This window comes from Ornithorhynchus anatinus, chromosome 5 (genome assembly GCF_004115215.2).
Source record: "Ornithorhynchus anatinus isolate Pmale09 chromosome 5, mOrnAna1.pri.v4, whole genome shotgun sequence".
Taxonomy (NCBI): Eukaryota; Metazoa; Chordata; class Mammalia; order Monotremata; family Ornithorhynchidae; genus Ornithorhynchus; species Ornithorhynchus anatinus.
This window is the reverse complement of record NC_041732.1, coordinates 15232627-15255472: the sequence shown is the minus strand read 5'-3', so window position 1 is coordinate 15255472 and position 22846 is coordinate 15232627. Positions and strand designations below refer to the sequence as shown.

Genomic DNA, 22846 nt, shown 5'->3' with positions numbered 1-22846 from the left:
CTCTTTCCACTGTCACACTTTTCTTCTAAGCATGAAGCTACTTTGATAGGTGGGCTGGGGGTCAGGGTGGGGGAAGGGGGGGCTTGGGAGAGTAAAATATATCTGAGTTTGTCCTTGTCTCTTATGTTGCTTTAGGGCTTTATTGTTTCATTACTTATGTGTCTGTCACCAGTGCTCTCTCCCCCTTACATGCTTAGACTGAGGGTCAGGAACCATGTCTAATTCTCATCTGTGTATCTTTTCCCAGGGCTTAGTACAGTGTTCTGCAGAGTAACAGCTTCCCTTCCAGACTGACAAACTTGATGTGAGAAGGGACCATGTCTCTCAACTTCGTTGTATATGGTACTCCTAAGCATTTAGTACAGTGCTCCTCAAAGAGTAAGTGCTCAATGAAGATTACTATGACAAAGAGGAGTAGGCAACACAACCCAGACACTTTGCTCCTGTAATGCTAACCTTCTTACTGTACCTCAATCTCACCTGGCTCACCAATGACCCCTTGCTCGCCTACATCCTGACCCTGACCTGGAACACCCTCCCTCCTCAAATCCAACAGACAGTTTCTCTCCCCCTCTTCAAAGTCTTATCGGAGGCACATCTCCTTCAGGAGCCCCCCTTTCCTCTTCTCCCACTCCCTTCTGCATCACCTTGACTTGCTGCCTCAGTTTTACCCCACTCCTAGCCCCACAGCACTTATTAATAATAAAAATTACAGATACTTGCATTTCTGTCCCCCCATCCTGCTAGACTGTAAACTCATTGTGGGCAGGGAACGTTTCTGTCTATTGCTGTATTGTACTCTCCCAAGCACTTAGTAAAGTGCTCTGCACACAATAAGTGCCCAATAAATATGATGGAATAAGTGAATCAGGTCCCATTGTATCAGCAGAAGCCTTTGCAAGGCAATTATTTTTTTTCATGCCATTTTGAAAAATCATTGTCAGCTGTTGGCTATCCTGGATAGAAGATCCCTCCAAATTAGTTGCTTTATCTTCCAGATAAGGGAGAAAATCCTTTGGGATATGACCCAATGACCCTTCACTACTTAGTGTAGAGACATGAACTTGTACTTACCTAAATTGTCAAAAGTAACTTGTTTTGTGTCAAACAGTACTAATCCAAGAGGAGTTAGAAGAAGCATGGCCCGGTGGATAGATATGCAGCAGTTAGAATTCAGGCATCAGGAAGAGAGGATGCCAGCATCTTAGAATTCAGACATCAAAAGGCTTGCAACACAAAAAACATGACACTAAAATGGCACCTGGGCACATCAGGTAATGATGCATCAGTGCAGCAAAGGGCATCTATTGCATCCCAGTGGAGGAAGGGTCTGTCAATCCATCACACTGCCCTCTCACCAGCCACGATGACTCACCCTGGCAGAATCTCATTCTCCCGGATGTCCAGTCAGCACCTCATAGTCAAAGGGACAAAATCCAAACTCCTCATCTTTCTCCCAAGACACTCCCCACCCCCAACTTTCCCAGCTTAAACCGCACCACCACCATCCTCCTCCCGGCCTCAGAAGCCCAAGGGGTCATTCCCGACTTGTCTCTCAACCAATCCACTGCCAAATCCCACTGTTTCTTCCCAACAACATCCCCAGATCCTACCCCTTCCCACTCCACCAGAACTGCCACCACCCTGGGATGACCTCCAGCCTTTTTTTTTTTTTAATGGTACTTTAAGTGCCAGGCACTGTTCAAAGCACTGGACTAGATATAAGCTAGTCAGGTTGATCACAGTCCCTGTCCCACGTGCGGCTCACATTCTTAATCCCCATTTAACAGATGAGGTAACTGAGGCCCAGAGAAGTGAAGCTACTTGTCCAAGGTGCCAGAGCAGACAAGTGGCAGAGCTGGGTTTAGAACCCAGGTCCTTCTGATTCCCAAGCCTATGCTCTATCCACTAGGTCATGCCAGTACCCACAGTCTTGCCACACCTGGACTATTGCATTAGCCTCCTCCTGAGCCTCCCAGACTCCAGCCTCTTCTACCTCCAGTCTGCATTACACACTGCTGCACAGATCATCTTCCTGAAGCACTGCTCAGCCCATCGAATCTCTCCTGTCCTCCAAACCCTCCTCCACTGACTCCCTAGATCTCCTCACATCCAACAAAAACTCCCAGTCAATATTCTGTCTCCAGCTGCTTGCTATTCCTGCTATTAGTCATATCTATTGTATTTCACTCACTTGCACTTATTAAGCAGTTACTGTGTGCAGAGCACTGTCTTTACTCCTCCTGAGCCTATTTCTAGCTATACTTCCCTCCTGACTCTTCCCACCTCCATTCCCTTGCTCCTGCACTTCTCTGGTTTGAAACTCCCTCCCTTCTCACCTCAGACAGGCCTCAGCTCTCCGTACATTCAAATCCCTCCTAAAATCTGACCTCCTCCAACAAACTCTCCCAGATTAATCTCCCCGTGCCTTGAGGCTTCAGCCAACTCGGGTACTTGTGAAAGTAACTGCACCCTCTCATGTATACTATTCTGTTACTCTGTAACTCTCATGTATGCTATTCTGCTCTCTTAAAGGCTTCAGAACTCTGCAAACAGTAAGCACTTAATAAATACTATTGACTGATAATAATTATGGTATTTGTTAAACGCTTACTATGTGCCAAGCACTGTTCAATGCACTGAGGTAGAACAAGGTAATCAGGTTTTTACCACATGGGACTCACGGTCTTAATCCCCAGTTTACAGGTGAGGTAACTTAGGCACAGAGAAGCTAAGTGGCTTGCCCAACATCACACAGCAGTCAAGTGGAGGAGCAGGGATTAGAACCCATGACCTCTGACTCCCAAGTAAGGCACGCTGCTCTATTTACGTTTGATCTCTCTAAGGTGTGAAAACATTTATATCCACCTTCCTCATAAGAGTGTCAACTTCTTCAATCAGTGGTATTTATTGAGTACTTGCTGTGTGCTCAGCACCATACTAAGCACTCAGGAGACGACAGTGCAATAGAGTTGGCAAACGTTCCCTGCCTCAGAGAGTTTACAATCTAGAGGGGGAGACAGATGTTATTATAAATAAGTCATTTGCAAATACTTTTCTTAAGTGCTGTGGGGCTGAGTTTGGAGTGAATACCAATGTCCAAAGGGTTTGGATCCAAATGGTCAGGCAAATGTGTCACTATGTTATTTTGTACATCTCTATTGCCTACTTCCAACTGGAAACTTAGTCATTGCTATTTCTTTTGCAACGCCTCTTCATCCTTCTCCTCTTTCCATCTCTTCTCCCCCTTCCTTTTCTTCCTCTTGCTTCCTCTAAATAATAACTGTGGTATTTCTTAGGTGCTTACTATGTGCTGGGGACTGTATTAAGTGCTGGGGTGGATACAAACAAATTGGGTTGGACACAGTCCCTTTTCCACATGGGGCTCACAGTCATAATCCCTATTTTACAAATGAGGTAACTGAGGCACAGAGTAGTGAAGTGATTTGCCCAAGGTCACACAGCAGACAAGTGGCGAAGCCGGGATTAGAACCCATGGCCTTCTGATTTCAAGGTCCATGCTCTTTCTCCTGCACCATGCTGCTTCTCTCTTCTTCCTCCATTTCCCCCTCATGCTCCTATTCCTCCTTATCCCCTTCTTCCTCAATCAGTGGTATTTATCAAGCACTTTCTATGTACAGAACACTGTTCTAAGCAGTTGGGAGTGTACAGTAAAATTAGCAGTCACATTCCCCACCCATATTAAGTTTATGGCCTGTAAAGGGAGACAGACATGAATATGAATAAATAAGTGATAATAAATAATTTAAAGATATGTACATAATTTAAACCCCTCTCAGGGTTACACCTGGAGAGTTTCCAGAACTCTAACAGTCTCAACTACAGGAGGGCGAGTCAAGCAGAGGCAAAGCTGTTCCATTCCTAGCTTGGCCAGTGGCTAGAGAGTGCAAAGCAATCTATTTCAAGTCAAAACTCACCTATGCTGGGCAGCAGCAGCAGCATGAGAGAGAGTCGAGGGTGGAGACAAGTTTGCTACAGAGGAGACGATTCTGTATTTTTACCAAGAAAAGTCTATGAATACACTACCAGAGCAATTGTAGATGGAAGTGAGGCATTCTGAAAGACATATGCCCAAAGCATCAACAGCATAAGACAAAAATACCATTTAATAATCCTGCTGCTGCTGCTGCTCCTCCTCCTAGAGCCTCATCTTCTAATGCCATCTTCTACCTACAAGAAGAGTAATACACCCCACCCACATCACCTCATATACAGCAAGCCCAGTCTCAGCTTTTCTGCCTTTGGGAGTTCTGAAACTCTGAACCTTTATCAGGAACAGCTGAGGGAAGGCTCTTGTGATTAGTCAGTCACCTGCCTCTACATCCTTGGCAGACTGTAGGATGGGAAGGGGAGGAAAATCCACCTTGTAGTGTTCCCACAAAGAGATAAGACGATGAAGATTCTGTTCTCTTCCAATTGTACCTACTGATTCTCATGAATAATCTCCAGTGTTTACTACCGGGCTTCGCACACAGTCGATTATATCATTTTTTGAACACTTCTGTGCTAAGCACTGTACTAAGCTCCCTGGGAAAATACAACACAACAAAGTTGTTAAAAGAGATCTCTGACCACAAGGAGTGGTGTGGCTTAGTGGATAGAGCACGGGCCTGGGAGTCAGAAGGACCTTGGTTCTAATCCCAGTTCCTTCAATTGTCTTTCGTGTGATGTTGGACAAGTCACTTCTCCGGACCTCAGCTACCTCATCTGGAAAATGGGGTTTAAGACTATGAACCCCAGGTGGGACAGTGACTGTATCCAACCTAAGTAGGTTGCATCTACCCCAGCACTAAGTACCTTGCCTGGCACCTATTAAGCACTAACAAATAGCATAGAAAACACCCAAGAAAAACAAAAAGGAACTGAGAGTCTACAGGAGGTGCTTACAGCCAATCAGTAAGCGCTCAATAAGTATTACTGAATGAATCAATCAACTGAATCATGAATAAAATCATGATTTCAATGAATCAATCATGAATCAATTGATTCATGAATCAATCATCGGTGGTATTTACTGAGTGCTTACTGTGTGTAGAACAATCAATCATTCAATGGCATTTACTGAGCACTTACTATGCAGAACACTCTACTAAACACTAAGCCCTTGGGAAAATACCATAGAACAGAATTAGCCAACATGTTCCCCGTCCTTAACAAGCTTACTGTCTAGAGGGGGAGAGCTCTGTACTAAGCAGCTGGGAGAGTACAACAGAATAAAGTTGGTAGACATTAAAATAATAATAATAACTGTAGTATTTAAGTGCCTTAGGTGCCAGGCACTGTACTAAGCACTGGGGTAGATACAAGGCAATCAGGTTGGACACAGTTCCTGACCCACATAGAGTACACAGTCTTAATCCCCATTTTATAGGTGAAGGAACTGAAGCCCAGAGAAGTGAAGTGGTTTGTCCAAGGTCACACAGCACTTGCTCCCAAATGCCTAGCAGGATGTCCTACCACCCAGCTGAGGAGTTCCTGGATGGCAGGACTTGAGAGAAGTGGACGGGACCCAGGGAAATTGTTGACTCTGGCCTAACCTCAGCCAAGGAAACTTTCTACGGTGGAAAAGCCACCTCGCCCGCCAAATCCGCAATGGGATGAGTGAAAATGGAAATAAAGGAACTATTCCTTCCATGTTTACCATTCAGACTTAACTCTTACGGCTCAAATGACCGAGGGGCAGAGTCTCGCTGTTCCTCCGCAGTTGTTACTGGGAAACTGAGTTTTGTCGTAACGTAGGGGAGGTGGACCACTCTTCTGAGGGGAGACTCCATCCAAACCCTCTATTGCCTCCCAGGACCCCTGCACAGGGACCTCCAGGTCCCTGACTCCAAAGATAATAACAATAATAATGGCTATTATTATGGTACTTCTTAAGTGCTTACTATGTGCCAAGCACTGTTCTAAGCACTGGGGTAGATACAGGTTAATCAGGTTGGACATAGTCCCTGTCCCACATGGGGCTCACAGTCTTAATCCCCATTTGACAGATGAGGTAACTGAGGCCCAGAGAAGTGAAATGATTTGCCCAAGGTCACACTGCAGACAAGTGGCAGAGCCAGGATTAGAACCCAGGTCCTTTTGCCTCCCAGGCCCGAGCTCTATCTACTGGCACTCTGACAGATCCCCTTCCCCTCTCCCAACTTGCATGCCTGGCACTTTGCCTTGGAGCAGGGAGGAACGAGAAGCCTCACTGCCTAATGGAAAGATTCTGGGCCTCAGAGTCAGATGAACTGGGTTCTAATCCCGGCTCTGCCAAATGCTTGTTTTGTGACCTTGGGCAAGTCTTTTCACTTCTCTGAGCCTCAGTTTCCTCAACTGTAAAATGGGGATCAAATCCTAAAACACTTAAACTTTAACTGTGAGCTCAGTGGGGATAGGGACCGTGTCCAACCTCATTATTTTACATCTATCTCAGTGTTTAGAATAATGCTTGTCAACTGGTTAGATTGTGAGCTCCCTCTAGATTGTAAGCTCACTGTGGCCAGGGAATTGTCTGTTTATTGTTGTATTGTCCTCTCCCAAGTGCTTAGTACAAAGCTTTGCACACAGAAAGTGCTCAATATATGCGACTGAATGAATGAATGTCACATATTAACCACTTAATAAATGCAATAATAGTAATAATAATTACTAGCAGTATTGCTAATATTTCTACTACTAATTGGACTTGTTAAGCTCTTACTATGTGCCAAGCAATGTTCTAATCACTGAAGTAGTTACAAATTAATCAAGTTGGACATAGTCCCTGCCCCACATGGGGCTCACACTCTTAATCCCTATTTTACAGATGAGGGAACTGAGGCCCAGAGAAATGAAGGAACTTGCCCAAGGTCACATGGCAGATATGCGTCGGAGGAGGGATTAAAACCCAGGTCTTTCTGACTCCCAGGCCCAAACTGTATTCACTAGGCCACGCTGCTTCCTCCTTTCTCAGCAGAAATGCTTAGTTCCCTCTGTCCACCACTTTTCTGCTGTAATCAGGCAGATCTCCCAAGCACTTACTATAGTTCTGTGCTCACAGCAAATGCTCAGTAAATACGATTGACTGACACAATGACTGACTAATTGACTGACTTTCCAGATCTGGAGCTTCCCAAAAAAGTCCATTTATTTCCTTCTGTCCCTGGGCAGGATTTGCTTTTGACTGCTGGACTCTTTGCACAGGTTCCCGCAGGGATCATCTTCCAGACTTTGTCCTTCAGGGAAGCACATGACAGCAGGAAATTCAAGACAGGGAGGGAGACAGGCTTCACTGTATAGGGTTATCCCTCACATACAACCTGCCTAATAATAATAATAATAATTAGTGACATTTATTAAGTGCTTACTATATGGCAAGCGCTGTACTAAGCATAGGAGTCAGTAGCTACAAGCTAATCAGGTTGGACACAGTCCCCGTCTCTCATGGGGCTCACAGTCTTAATCCCCATTTTACAGATGAGATCACTGAGGCACAGAGAAGTGCTGTGATTGGCCCAAGGTTACACAGCAGACCAGTGGCGGAGCCTGGTTTAGGACCCATGACCTACTGATTCCCAGGCCTGTGTGCCTCTGTCCTGGAGCTCTCTCCCCTTTCATATACAACAGACCACTCCTCTCCTCAACTTCAAAGCCTTATTAAAATAGCATCTCCTCCAAGAAGCCTTCCCTGACTAAATCCATATTTCCCCTGCTCCCTATACCTTCTGCATTTCCTTTGCACTTGAATTTATACCCTTTATTCAACTCCCCTTCATTCCCACGGCACTTATGTTCACATCCATAATTTATATTAATGTCTGTCTTCCTGTAAACTCCTTGTGGGGAGGGAACATGCTTACCAACTCTGTTACACTGTACACTCTAAAGCCCTTAGTACAATTCCCTGCACACAGTATGCACTCAATTGGTACCATTGATTAGGGAGGCCAAGCCCAGAGAGAAAAAAGGGTTAATCTAAGGCCATGAAGCACAGCTGGGAGACAGCTTTAAAAAAAATGGCCTTTTTTCAACCATTTAGGATGTGCCAGGCACTGTTCTAAGCACCGGAGTACGTACAAGATAATCGGCTCAGACACAGTTCCTGTCCCACATAGGGCTCACAATCTTAACCCACAATTTACAGATGAAGTAACAGGAGCAGTAAAGTGCCCTGCCCAAGGTAACACTGTGGACAAGTGGCAGAGCTGGGATTAGAACCCAGAATCTTCTGACTCCCAGGCCTGGGCTCTATCCATTATGCCACACCACTTCTCACGCTGCACCCGACCCCAAGACTCGGAGCTGAACTTCTGTGTGGCGCTCTTCCAAGCTCAAACTGGTCCTTGAGCAACAGCTGTAATAAAGTCCGGATAAAGACACCTACACAATACTTTCGATGCCGTTAAAAAATTCTATTTTAGCTAAACATAGGGTGGAAATTCAACACCCTCACGCCCCTGCCCAGTGCCTTTTGACCTTTCTCCCAATGCTTAATTAGTGCCAGACTCCACCTAGGTTCTATTATTGTTATTACAAATGTAAAATTAGAAGACGTAATTGCTTTCGTCTCAGGACCACTTATGCTCCAAATTCACCACTGCCTGCTTGGCTTCTTACAGAACTTTTGTTTGCCCAACATGGGCTTTGGGCGATGGGATGGTGGCTACTTGAGGAATCTGGATCACAGCAGGCACTCAGCACAGAGCCCTCTACACCTGACAGGTATCCAGCTCAGAGCCCTCAGCCCCCATCTGGCAACCAGCACAGAGTCCTCAACCTCAACCGGCATCCAGCACAGAGCCCTCAAACTCAACAGGTGACTAGCACAGAGCCCTCAGCACCAAACAGGCGCCCAGAACAGAGCCCTCAGCACCCAAGGGGAAGGCCCCTTGGAGGAGATGTGCTTTTAATAAGGCTTTGAAGGAGGAGAGAAGCATTGTCTGTCTGATATGAGGAGGGAGGGCATTCCAAGCCAGAGGCAGGATATGGGTAAAAGGTCAGCTATGAGGTAGAAAGATGGCAGCACAGTAAGAAAGTTGGCATTAGAGGAGCGAAGTGTGTGGGCTGCGTTGTAATGGGAGAGCAGCGAGGAGAGGTAGGAATCAGCCCTGAGTTGCCATGTGGGGTAGTTCTCTCTTCTTCCTGTCTGAGGACTAGCTGGGAAGCAGCCTCACCATCCAGGTGAGGCAGCTGATGCTCCAGATGGCCTAGGCACAGCCAAGCGGCCCGATTTCTGCTGGGCTTAGGACCTGGAGGTGGCTCCTTCCAACCGGGAAGCAAAGTGGCCTAGTAGAAAGACCACATGCCTGGAAGGCAGAAGGTTCTTATCCCAGCTCCGCCACTCGTCTGCTGGGTGGCCTTTGTCAACTCACTTCATTTTTCTGGGCCTCGCTTACCTCAGTCATAAAATGGGGATTAATACTGCGAGCCCAGTGTGGAAAAGGGACCACGTCCAACCCCCGTGCTTAGTAAAAGCCTTGGGACATAGTAAGCGGTTAACAAATACCATAAAAGGAGGGGATGGGTGTGGAAAATTGACTACTGTAGCCTTTTTCCCCAGGGGCTCCTCTCAATGTTCAACAGGGTCCCTCTCACTAGTGCTGCCCTTTGACCCCAGAAGCACTCCCCTCAGCACTGTGCTTATTTGTATATATTATTTATTACCGTATTTATTTTGTTAATGAGGTGTATATCTCCATGATGCTATTTTTCTTGATGATGTTGTCTTGTTTTGTTTTGTTCTGTTTTACTTTGCTGTCTGTCTCACCATTTAGCCTATGAGCCTGTTATGGGCAGGGATTGTCTCTATCTGTTGCCAAATTGTACATTCCCAGCGCTTAGTATGGTGCTCTGCACATAGTAAGCGCTCAATAAATACTATTGAATGAATGAATGAATGAAGCACCAGTCAGGTAGACAAACCGCAGAGAGAGAGAGGACATGACCTCTCCATGTGCTTGTTTTTTTTTGATAATTTACATGGGTATTTTTATGGTGTATTTTTATAGTTCTTTCCACTGCCAAGTAAGACCCACTGAGGAGATTTTGTCCGAGTCAGCTGCACACACATCCAGTTGAATCTGAAGTTTCTCCAAGGACTCACCCTTCTACTCCTTGGCTTTTTGTTTTGTTTTTTTTAAATGGGTACTTGTTAAACACTTACTATGCGTCAGGCACTGTACTAACTGCTGAGGTAGATAAAGATAATCAGGTTGGGCCTAGTCCCTGTCCTACATGGAGCTCACTGAATTCTCTGGTTCTCACCCCCTAACTGCAGGTGTCCATCAAGGCTCAGGACTGGAGATTCCTCCTTTCTCAAGCTCACTCACTCCTTGGGGGAGCTCATACAATAATAATGAAAATAGCATGGCTTTAGTGGATAGAATACGGGCCTGGGAGTCAGAAGGACCTGGATTCTAATCCCGGCTCTGCAACTTGTGGTCCCGAGTGATCTCGGGAGAGTCACCTCGCTACTCTAAGCCTCAGTTACCTCATTTGTAAAATGGGAATTGAGACAGTAAGAACTTAACAAATGCCATTTTAAAAAATTAAATAATAATTATGGTATTTATTAAGCATTATCTATGAATAGCATAATAATATAATACTAGTATTTGTTAGATGCTTACTATGTGTCAAGCACTGTTCTAAAATGCTGGGGTGGATAGATTATCAGGTTGGACACGGTCTCTGTCCCCCAGGGGCCTCACAGTCTAAGTAAGAGGGTGTAAGAATGAATCTTTCTTTTACAGGTGGGGAAATTGAGGCATAGAGAAGTGAAGTGACTTGCCTAAGGTCACAAAATAGGCATGTAACTGAGCCAGGAGTAGAACTCAGGTACTCCTGACTCCCGAGCGCCAGGCTCTTTCCACTAGGCAACATTGCTTTTTTTTTTAAACAGTATTTATGAAGTACTTATGTGTCAGGTACTGTACTAACACTGGGGTAACACAAACTAATCAGTGTGGACACAGTCCCCGTCCCACAGAGGGCTCACAATCTTAATCCCCATTTTTCAGATGAGGTAACTGAGGCCCAGAGAAGTGAAGTGACTTGTCCAAGGTCACACAGCAGACAAGTGGCAGAGCTAGATTAGAACCCAGGTCTTTCTGAATTCCAGGCCCATGGTCTATCCACTAGACCACACTGCTTCTTGTCTGCTCTCAAGGGTTTAACTACCATCCCCTAGGCAAATGATTCCAAAACTTCCTCTTTTCGCCCCAACCCCTCTCCTTTTCTGTCATCTCATTTCTCCTCCCCACTCCGGGACACGGCCAGCAGCACCTCAAGCTCAATTGTACAACACCGTAACTTTTCAACTTTCTTCCCAATCCTCTCCTCCACCTAACTTTCCCATTCCACCACCCTTCCCACCAGAAACCTTGACCTTATCATTGAGTTCTCCTTTTCCTTCAACTCTCTTTATTCAGTCAGACACCAAATCCTGTCACACCTTCTGCTATGGCATTTCCAGAAGCCATATTGTCCTCTCCCTCTAAATGTTGACCACTCTGGTCCCAGTGCTTGTCGCAATCTGAATCAACTGCTGCAATGAGCCCCCTCACAAACCTTCCTCCTTCCAGTGTCTCCCCTCTCCAGTCTGGATGTTGCTCTGCTAACCAGATCACTGTTCTAAAACATGATTCAGCACACATCTCCCCACCTCTCAAAAACTTCCCATAGTTGCCTATCCATTGAGCAGAAACTCCTGAGTGCTCTAAGGCAGTCACTGGATAGAGAAGCAGCATGGCTTGGTGGAAAGAGCACGGGTTTGGGAGACAGAGGTTGTGGGTTCTAATCCTGACTCTGCCATTTATCGGCTGTGTGATGTGGGGCAAGTCACTTAACTTCTCTGTGCCTCAGTTACCTCATCTATACAAGGGGAATTAAGACTGTGAGCACCATGTGGGACAACCTCATTACCTTTTATCTACCCCAGCACTTAGAACAGTTCTGGGCACAGAGTAAGTGCTTAACAAATACCATAATTATTATTATTATTATTACAGAGCATAGGCCTGGGAGTCAGAAGGACCTGGATTCTAATCTGAGCTCCGCCACTTGTCTGTTGGGTGACCTTGGGCAAGTCACTTGCTTCTCTGGACCTCAGTTACCTCATCTGGAAAATGGGGATTAAAACTGAGAGCCTCATGTGGGACAGGGACTGTGCCCTACCAGATTACCTTGTATCTATCCCAGTGCTTAGAAGAGTGCCTGGTTCATAGAAAGTGCTTAACAAATATCGTTAAAAAAGAAAAAATATCCTCTCTCCTTTTCCATGACATTCCACCTTACACATTACACTCGTCTCAACCAAACCCAATCACTGTGCCTCGTTCTTGACCCCACGTTCTTGACTCTATGTGTGCTCTGTCACTGCTGGACCTCCAGCCACTTTTATATCATTACCATCTCAAATCAAGCACATGAAACATAGGGGAGCATTATGACCTAGTGGACAGAGCGTGAGCCTGGGAGTCAGAAGGACCTGGGTTCTAATCCTGGCTCCGCCTCTTGTCCTCTGCGTGACCTTGGGTGAGTCACTCATTTCTCTCACCTCACTTTCCTCAACTATAAAATGGGGATTTGAAGCTGTTCTCCCTCCTACTCAGACCAGGAGCCCCATGTGGGGTAGGCTCCATGTCCAACCTGATGATTGGTAAACACCACCAGCCACTTAATATGATTCTTGACCCATTGTAAGTGCTTTAACCCATAACCAACTTTATAATTATTATTCCCGGAACCTGACCTTTTCAGAGATCTATCTTGATGGGCATTCAGGCTGGGAATCATGTTTGCAGACAATTGGAGGGTTCTACCGCCCCCCCCCCCCCCGCCCTATCCGCCGAGATCATCGACGAGCAAAAATAGCAGCTTCCCCTCTGAGGAGCTAAAAACGGCTTGTCGTTCCAAGTAATTACAGGCCAAAGAGGGAAAGTCGGAGGGAGTGACCCAAATGGTTATCCGCCGCTTCACTCTCAGAAGGGCCCAGGGCGTGTTTAGGGGTTCAGCCGGGACCACTCCAGGCCTCACCCCAGACTGCCCTGGGCCACCCACAACTGAAAATGGACTGAAGATTCAGCCCAGCCCCCTAGAAGATCCAACACATAATTAAACCATAAGCAGGGAATCTTCAAGACCCAACAGAGCCCCGACACTTGTGAGAAACTGCAAGTAGCAACCAATCTCCCTTTTCTTGATCCTGCGCCTGGATGGGCTGGGAGAGAAATTCCTCCATTTTCTACCCCATCCAGAGCTCTTCAGAGGCTGGGCTGGAAGCAGCATGGCCTAGAGGATGGAGCATGGGACTGGGAGGCAGAAGATCATGGGTTCTAATCCTGGCACTGCCACTTGTCAGCTGTATGACCTTGGGCAAGTCACTTCACTTCTCTGGGCCTCAGTTCCCTCATCTGTAAAATGGGGATTGAGACTGTGAGCCCCACATGAGACCGGGATTGTGTCCAACTTGATTTGATTGTATCCACCCCAGCACTTAGTACGGTGCCTGGCATGTAGTAAGTGCTTAACCAATACCATCATTATTATTATTTTATTATCATTTAAGGCACACAAGCACTGAGCCTTCCCCTCACACAGCATTTTTTCCCTGGGCCACATCTTAGACCTCTGTTATCTGTGAAGTTTCTTAATAACAATAATAATAAAAATAATAATGGCATTTCTTAAGCGCTTACTTTGCGCCAGGCATTGTACTAGGTTCTGGGGTGGATTCAAACAAATCGAGCTGGACACAGTCCTTGTCCCACGTGGAGCTCACGGTCTTAATCCCCATTTTACAGATGGGAGAACAGAGGCCCAGAGAAGTAAAGTGACTTGCCCAAGGTTACACAGCAGATAAGTGGTGGAGCCGGAATTAGAACCCATATCCTCTGACTCCCAGGTCTGTGCTCTATATACTACGCATGCTCGTTGAAGACTAGCTCATGCTGGCATGGGGGGGGGCGGGGGTAAGGCTATCCTTGCATGCATTGGGCAGAGAGGTACCAGGGCTAGAAATAATAACCATAATAATTGTGGTATTTGTGAATATCTGTCTAGGTGCCGAGCCCCGAACTAAAGACCGGTGTAGAAACGAGACGATCAGGTTGGATCATCCAGGCTGGAGCTCACAGTTTAAAAAGGATGAGCAGGCATCGAATCCCCATTTTATTCAGCAATAGTATTTAATCATCTGTATTGAGTGCTTACTGTGTGCAAAGCACTATACTAAGCGCTTGGGAGAGTACAATAGAACAATAAACAGAAACATTCCCTGACCACAAAGAGTTTACAATCTAGAGGATGAGTTTACAGTCTAGAGGGGAAACTGAGGCCCAGAGAAGTTAAGCATCTTGCCCAAATTCAAATAGCAGGCATCAGGCACTGTCAGTGTTAAAACCCAGGTCCCCCAACTCCCAGGCCCTCGCACTTTCCACTGGGCCACGCTGCTTCTCGCGGACTCAAAACTGGTTTCTCAGAACCTCCTCACTCTCATCTGATACCAGATTACCAGATGGTCACTTTGGCCAAGTCCCCGCCGAACCTGCCAACTCATTCCTCGTCTCCACCTGGGCTTCGTAGGAAGGACATAGTCAACGCTGCTCAACCTCCTTATCCAAACCCGAATTTTCTGTATACTATTCGTTAAGTATTTACTATGTACTGTCCGGGTTGGACACGGTTCATGTCCCCACGTGGGGCTCACAATCTTAATCCCTATGTTCACAGATGAAGAAACTGAGGTCTAGAGAAGCGAAGTGATTTGCCCACGGTCACACAGTGGATGAATGGTGAACGTGGATTAGATCCCAGGTCCTCTGACTCCCAGAACCAGGCTCTTCCACTAGGCCACACTGCTTCAAAACACCCATAGGAACATGAATCCATTTCTGCTCTCCAAGTGGGGAAATGGAAACGATGTTGCTTCGGGGGGTTGAACTTGCCCTACCATCAGGTGGCAGGGCAGGGGCCGGGGGCAGAAGAGGGGGGTGGAGGGACGTGGCAGCCCAGTGCTGGGGTCCTACCTCTCCATCTGCATCTCTCCAGCAGGTGCAGGTGCAGGCGAGCAGAACGTAAAGCTGCTGGGATGTGTTGACTTGGCTCAGGTCCTTGGATTTAATTTACTCAGGCCTGACGATTCCAGAAAATCACCTCCGGAGCTACCAGGGAGAAACATATGGCTAAGAGGAGAAGAACAGGTTGTGCATATACGTGACACCACCCCCTCCCGCCCATGTGTGCACACGCTCACACGCACACACACACGCACACATACTCTCATAGACATAAGCATGCAAGAATGCATGTGCATACACGCATGTGTGCAAAAACTATTCATACGTACACGAATGCAGGCACAGGCAAGTACACACATGCAAAAATGCAGGTGTGATCACACACAGACACATGTTCTGCATGTGAGCACACAAGCACAGGCTTCTATACAATATGGTCACGCACACAGGCAAGTACCTACAGCCACAAAAGCACTCCTTCATAGACGTAGACACACATCTTGATACAAACTGACACCTCCACACATGCATACGCACTTACACACACACACACACGTACACATGCACGTGCGCACATCTTCATCTACAGCCTTGTTCACCCCGAGTCTCCAATCAATTAATGGTATTGATTGAGCTCTCACTCTGTGCAGATCACCGTACTAAAACCCCTCCAGAGAGTCGGTCAGTCAGTCAGCCGTATTTATTGAGCTCTTACTGTGTGCAGAGCAGTGTACTAAGCACTTGGGAGAGGACAATAAAACTACAGAACAGATACATTCCCTGACCACAGTGAGCTGACAGTTTAGGGGGGAGCTGGAAAGGCCCAACCCTGGCATTTCCCTCCCATTGTCTCTCTCCGTCGGCCTTCTCCTCCACCTAAGCCGGGTGATGGATTCAGCCCCGTGTGCCAGGACCTGGGCACGGTCCATCTGCCGGTCTTCACGAACAGGCATGATTGGGGCAGAGCCAGCTCAGCCCCGGGAGGTGGTCCCTGTCAGCTACAGTGGAACATGCAGAGGAGCCAGGGAGGGCCTGGTCGGGGAATCAGGTTGGAGGGTCGGTAGGAACGTGGCAGGACTCCCTGAGAAGCAGCATGGCCTAGCAGGTAGATCCTGGGAGCCAGAGGACCTGGGTTCTAATCCCAGCTCCGCCACTTGTCTGCTGTGGGACTTTGGGCAAGTTACTTCACTTCTCTGAGGCCCATCTGTAAAATATCATCTGTAAAATGAGAAGCAGCGTGATCTAATGGGTAGAGCACGGGCTTGGGAGTCAGAGGACCTGGGTTCTAATCCCAGCTCCGCCGATTGCTTGCCGTGTGACCGTCGGTGAGTCACTTCACTTCTGCTCTGTGCTTCAGTTTCTCAAATGGGGGATTCAATACCTGTTCTCCTTCCTACCTAGACTCCGAGCCCCATGTGGGGCAGGGACTGTGTCCGACTTAATTCACTAGTAGCTTCCCCAGGGCTCAGAATAGTGTTTGACACAGAGTTAGCACTTTAGAAATAGCTTTGAGAAGCAGGTAGTGGTGGATAGAGCATGGGCCTGGGACTCAGGTGGTCATAGGTTCTAATTCCGGCTCCACCATTTGCCTCCCGTGGGATCTTGGGTAAGTCACCTTGCTTCTCCGGGCCTCAGAGACCTCATCTGGAAAATGGGAATTGAGACTGAGAGCCCCTTATGGGTCAGGGACTGTATCCAACCTGATTTGCTTGTATCCACCCCAGGGCTTAGTGCCTGCCACATAGTAAGCGCTTAGCAAATACCACCGTTGTTATTATTATTGCTATTATTATTATGAAATAAAACAAAAACTTTCCTGGGTGTCTCCTGCCCAGCCAGTGGTCACCGAGGCCCAAACCAAACCGGGAAATTCTGGGGGCCAGAACCCCCCTACCCAGTCAGCCAGTGGAGGGGAGAGTCCCTCTCTCAACCCCTCAGTGAGGAAAACCCAAACTGCAACCAGAGAGGAGTGAGGAGGGGCCTTCCAAGGCTTAGTGGAAAGAACATGGGTTTGGGAGTCAGAGGACATGGGTTCCAATCCCTACTCTGCCACTCGTCTGCTGTGTGACCTTGGGCAAGCCACTTAACTTCTCTGTACCTCCATTACCTCATCTGGAAAATGGGGATTAAGACCGTGAGCCCCACGTGGGACAACCCGATGACCTTCTCTCTACCCCAGCGCTTAGAACAGTGCTCGGCCCACAGTGAGTGCTTAACAGATACCATTATTATTATCAACATTATTATTATTATTCCACGGTGGCGGCCTGGCCCTCGCCTCGCTGCCCAGCAGACTCCCATTCAAGGGTACAACCAGGGAGTCCCACCGGGGGGAGGAGGCGGCAGCGGGCTGGACGGCAAGAGGAGGCCCCGTGGAAGTCAGTCGGTCTGGGGGATCTGGGGGGAGCTGGGGGGATCCGGGGACCGTGTCCAGCCCGCTTTGCTTGTACCTACCCCAGTGCTTAGTAGAGGGCCTCGCGCGTAGTAATCGTTTAACTTATTATTATCATAAATGGAGGTCCCCAGGGGTGAGGGCGCTGGCCCTGGCCGGGCGGAGCTGCCGGCTGCCCCCTCCCCGGGCCGGCCGGGCGGGCGGGCGGGCGGGCGGGCGGGCCGTGGGCGGGAGTTAGGGCGGGAGCCGGGCCGGGAGCTGTCCGTGGTGGCGGCGGAGCCGTTGGGCCGCCCGGGCCACGTGGTCCCGGGGAGCCCGAGGACGGAAAGGGGGTCACCAGGGGCCCCGGCCCACCGGGCCTCAACACCCGAACCCGCAGCCACCGGCATTGCCCAGAGCCCGGGGGACACTGACGGGGGCGGGGGAGGGGGGGGGGGGTAAGAGGCGGACGGGGAGGAGGGAGGAGGAGAAAGAAGAGGAGCAGGGGAAGATGAGGGGAGGAGAGAGGAAGAGAAGGGGAGAAGAGAAGGAGTGGGGAGGAGGAGAAGAGAAGAGGTAGGAGAAGGAGGAGGAGGAGGAGAAGAGAAGAGGGAAGAGAGGAAGGGGAAGAGGAGGAGAGGAGGAGAGGAGAAGGGGAAGAGGAGGGGAGAGGAGGGGGGAGGAGGAAGGGGAGGGAGGAGAGGAGGAGGAAGAGGAGGAAGAGGGAAGTTGAGGGGGAGGATACGGAGGGGGAGAGGAAGAGGAAGAGAAGGAAGGGGGAAGATGCTGGGGAAGAACAGGAGGGGAAAGAGGAGGGGGGAAGAAGGCAGGGGAGAAGGAGAAGGAGGAAGAAGAGGGGGGAGAAGGAGAAAGAGGAGGAGGAGGGGGAGGAGAAGAAGGAGGAGGAGGACGATGGGGAGAAGAAGGAAGAGGAAGAGGAAGAGGAAGAGGAGAAGGAAGAGGAGCAGGGGGGAGAAAGAGGAAGAGGAAGAAGAAGAAAAGGAGGAGGAGGAAGGGAGGAAGGGGAGAAGGAAGAGGAGGAGGGGGGAGAAAGAGGAAGAGGAAGAAGAGGAGAAGGAGGAGGAGGAAGAGGGGAAGATGTTGGGGAGAGAAGAAGGGGAGAAGAGGACGAGGAAGAGGAGGAAGGGAAGGAGGAAGGGAGGAGGGGAGGAGGAAGGGGAGGAGGGAGGGAGGAGGAGAAAGAGGAGGAAGAGGGGAAGATGAGGGGGAAGATGAGGAGAAGGAAGAGGGGACGAGGAGGAGGAGGAAGAGGAGGAAGGGGGAAGATGCTGGGGAAGTATAGAAGGGGAAAAAGGAAGGGGAGAGAAGGAGGAGGAGGAAGAGGAAGAGGAAGGGGAGGGAGAGGAGAAGGAGGAGGAGAGGAGGAGGGGAGAAGGGGAAGGTGGAGGAGGGGGGGAAGAGAGGAAGAAGGAGGACGAAGTGGAGGAGGGGGAGAGGGAGGAGAAGGAGGGGGAGACGAAGGAAGAGGAAGATAAGAAGGAAGAGGAGGAGGAGGAGGTTTCTCAGGCCTCTGTGCCAGACTCCCAACCCTCAGCCCTCGGAGTCCCGGCCGGCGCTGATCCCGGCTCTCCGGCTCCAAGAACCCTCCCCGGACCCCGCCAACGCTCTTACCTCCATTTGCTCCGGGGGGGCGGTCAGCACGGCCCCAAACCCGGGCCGAGGAGCCCAGCGTCCAGCGGCGGGCCCTGGGGGCGGTCATCCCGGCCCGAGGAGCCCAGCGTCCAGCGGCGGGCCCGGGGGCCATCAGCCCTGCCCGAGGAGTCCAGTGTCCAGCAGGGAGCCCGGGGGGCGGTCAGCCCAGCCCGAGCCGGGCCCGAGGAGTCCAGCGTTCCAGCGGAGGGCCCTGGGGGGCAGTGCGGGGGTCTCCGGGGGCGGGTGCGGGGTCCACCAGAGTGGGACAGACCCCTCTTCAGAGCCAAGTCCGAAGGGACGGCCCCCGCCGCGGACCCCACTGACCACCGGCTCCTGCACCGGCAGGTGGGTCTGCAGCCTGGAGAGGTGAGTCCAAGGCTCCCCGGTGGGCCAGAGAGACAGACACCTGACCCGCCGGAGAGATGGTCCAGGCCGACGGACACCGGACCCGCCCGGAGAGATGGTCCAGGCAGACGGGACACAGAGCACCGTAGAGGACAAGAACGAGGGACGGAGATAGCGCCAGGGGGAAAGACGGGGTCAGAGGTAGACAGGGTCAGGGACAGGGACGGCGTCAGAGACAGGGTCTGTGACAGAGACAGGGTAAGAGACAGAGTCAGGGCCAAAGACAGGGCCAGAGACAGCGATGAAGTCAGAGACTGGCTCAGCGGCAGGGCTATTCATCCAGTCATTCATTCAATCGAATTTATTGAGCGCTTACTGCGTGCAGAGCACTGGACTGAGCGCTTGGGAAAAATACAGACCAGCAATTAAGAGAGACAAGGCCTGTCCACAATGAGCTCACAGTCTGGGGGGGGGGGGCAGAGAAAGAAATGGAGTCAGAGGACTGGGTCAGTGGACAGAGTCAGGGTCAGAGACAGAGATGGGATCAGAGACAGGATCAGAGAAGGAGACAGGTTCAGCAAATAGGGTCCGGGGTAGAGACGGGGTTAGGGACCGAGATGGGGGTCAGGGACAGAGACAGGGTCAGAGGTCAGTGACCCCGGCACACTGACAGGGTCAGTGATAGGGTAAGGGGCAGAGACAGCAGGGGTCAGAGACGGGGTCAGGGACAGAGTCGGGGTCAGAGACAGGGTCAGTGATGGAGAGAGAGTCAGAGGCAGGGTCAGGGACGGAGAAGGGTCAGAGACGAGGTCTGCAACAGAGACAGAGTCAGAGATAGCCTCGGGGACAGAGACAAGGTGAGAGACAGGGTCACGGACAGAGACTGAGACAGAGAAGAGAAGTGGAGCCTGTCTCCCCCATGTAGTCCCACTCTCGGTTCCCCGCCCGCCAATCTCTCTGCTCCTACCTGCAATTTGGCCTCCCTCGGCTCCCCCTGCCCTGCTGCCCCTGTTGACCCCTCCTGGCCGCCGCTGACCCCCTCTCGCTCTGCGGACCCCGCTGACCTTGCCGACCCCTGCCGACCCCCGCTGACCCCTACTGACCCCCGCTTTCCCTGCCAACCAAGCTGACCGCTGCCGACCCCCGCTGACCCCTGCTGACCGCAACCTCCACGCACCGCCCAGCCCGTGTCCGGCTCCCCTCTCCTTCGGGATGGTCCGCCCCGCTCTGTCCGGCCCCTGCTCTGTCCGGCCCTGCACTGTCCGGCCCCGGCTCTGTCCGGCCCTGTCCCGCACACGGCTGTGCGGCTCCCCGCTCCGTGCCCTTATTTATGGTCAGTCCAGCGGGGGTCCACCCCGCCGCTGCCCCCGGCCCGCCCCCGGCCCGCCCCCGGGCTCTGACGCCACCGGACCCGCCCCCTGCCCGCATCTCTCTCCTGCTTGCGGGCCGGGCCGGGGGCGGGGCAGGGTGGACCGGACCGGCAGGCCGGGGTGGGGGGTGGGGGGTCCGGGGCTGGGCGGACCGGCTCTCTGACCCTCCCCCTCCCCCTCCATCCCACGGACTCTCCGAACCTCCCCGGGCTCACACCCCAGAACTTCTGCCCCAGACGGGCCCCGTCCGGTGCCGATCTGCCTTCTGTCCGGTCCCGGTCCAGCTTCGTCCTGACCCAGGTCCGACCCACTCTTGGGTCCAGTCCGGTTCCGGTCCTGGTCCCGCTGGGCTCCAGCCTCAGTCTGGCCCAAGTCCGATCCACTCTCTGGTCCAGTCCGGTTCCGGGCCGGTCCCGGTCCCTCTCGGGTCCAACCTCAGTCTGGCCCAAGTCCGGTCCACGGTCCAGTCCGACTCTGGTCCGGCTGCGGTCCGGTCCCTGTCCTGCCTCAGGCTGGCCCGAGTCCGGCTCCACTAGGGGGGTTCAGTCCGGTTCCGATCGGCCTTCTGTCCGGTCCCGGTCCAGCTGCAGGCTGCCCCAAGTCCGATCCACTCTTGGGTCCGGTCCGGGTCCGGTCCTGGTCCCGCTGGGGTCCAGCCTCAGTCTGGCCCAAGTCCGACGGACTCTTGGGTCCAGTCCGGGTCCGGTCCGGTCCCGGTCCCGCTCAGGTCCAGCCTCCCTCCCTCCCTGGGTCCGGCCCCAGTCCGGCTCCCCTCTTGGGTCCAGTGCCGTTCCGAAACCGGGCCCGGTCCGGTCCGGCCGCCCGGGCCCCAGGGCAAGTCCAGTCCGGCCGGCAGGTCCAGCGGGCCCGGTCCCGCTCCCGCTCCGTGGGTCCCGGTGGTCCGGTGGGTCCGGGCGGTGTCCTGTCCCGGCCGGTGGGGGCGGGGGGCGGTGCGGGGCGGTGCGGGGCGGTGCGGTGCGGCGCGGCCGGGCGAAGCGAGGCCGCCGTGGCGCGGGGTCGATCCTGGGCGGCTGCGGTCGAGGCCGCCGGACGAAACCATTCCGCGGTCCGCCGCCAGGGGGCGCCCCAGGCTGCCCAACGCCCCGCGCCCCGCGCCCGGCACCTCCGCCCCCGCCTCGACCCCCACCGGCCCCGAGCCCCTCCCCGCCCCGCAAAGACTCCCCCACGACCCCGACCCTGACCCTCCTGCCCCCTTCGGGCTCCCCCGCTCCGCCCCGCCCCGCCCTCCCCCTTCCGGCTCCCCCGCACCATACCGCACCTCCCCTGGCCCCGTCCTCCCCAGCCCAGACTTCCTCGTACCCCGCTCTTGCCCAGGCTGTGCCCCCCTCCCCTCCCTTCCCTTTCCCTCCCGTGTCTGCTACCCCTGAAGGGCTGGGGCTGGGGATGGGACTGGAGCTGGGCCTGGGGCTGGGGCTGGAGCTGAGACTGGGGCTGGGCTGGACTGGGTTGGGTATGGGACTGGGGCTGGGGCTGGGGCTGAGGCTGGGCTGGGGCTGGACTGGAGCTGGACTGAGTTGGGTATGGGACTGGGGCTGGGCCTGGGGCTGGGGCAGGGGCTGGGGCTGGGGCTGAAGCTGGACTGGGGCTGGGCTGGGGCTGGACTGGGTTGAGTATGGGACTGGGGCTGGGGCTGGGGTTGAAGCTGGGCTGGGGCTGGACTGGGTTGGGTATGGAGCTGGGGCAGGAGCTGAGGCTGGGGCTGGGCTGGGCTGCGTATGGAACTGGAGCTGGGACTTGGGCTGGGGCTGGACTGTAGCTGAGGCTGTAGCTGGGGCTGGGCTGGGGCTGGAGCTGGAGCTGAGGCTGGGGCTGGGCTGGGCTGGGGCTGGGCTTGTACTAGAACTGAGACGGGCTGGGGCTGGAGCTCGGGCTGGGGCTGAAACTGGGCTGGGCTGGGCTGGGCTGGACTGGGGCTGGGGCTGAAACTGGGCTGGGACTGGGGCTGGGGCTGGGGCTGAAACTGGGCTGGGGCTGGGGTTGAAACTGGGCTGGGGCTGAAGTTGGGCTGGGGCTGGACTGGTGCTACAACTGAGACGGGCTGAGGCTGGAACTGTGATTGGGGCTGGAGCTGGGCTCTAGAGGAG

General features: G+C 52.2%; 1 protein-coding gene across 2 annotated transcripts in view; it reads right to left on the bottom strand.

Annotated features, from left to right (window-relative positions):
* LOC100077532 (cell migration inducing hyaluronidase 1) overlaps window positions 1-21619 on the bottom strand; it is a 105144-nt gene extending 83525 nt beyond the window's left edge. The window contains exon 1 of one of the 2 annotated variants that reach the window (XM_039912282.1): window positions 20959-21619. The gene's annotated coding sequence lies outside the window, so the exon portion shown is untranslated. Of the gene's footprint in view, window positions 1-20548; window positions 20668-20958 lie in introns of those variants that run through there. The other variant, XM_029066149.2, reaches the window with a different exon arrangement.
* Between the last annotated feature and the right edge of the window lie 1227 nt (window positions 21620-22846).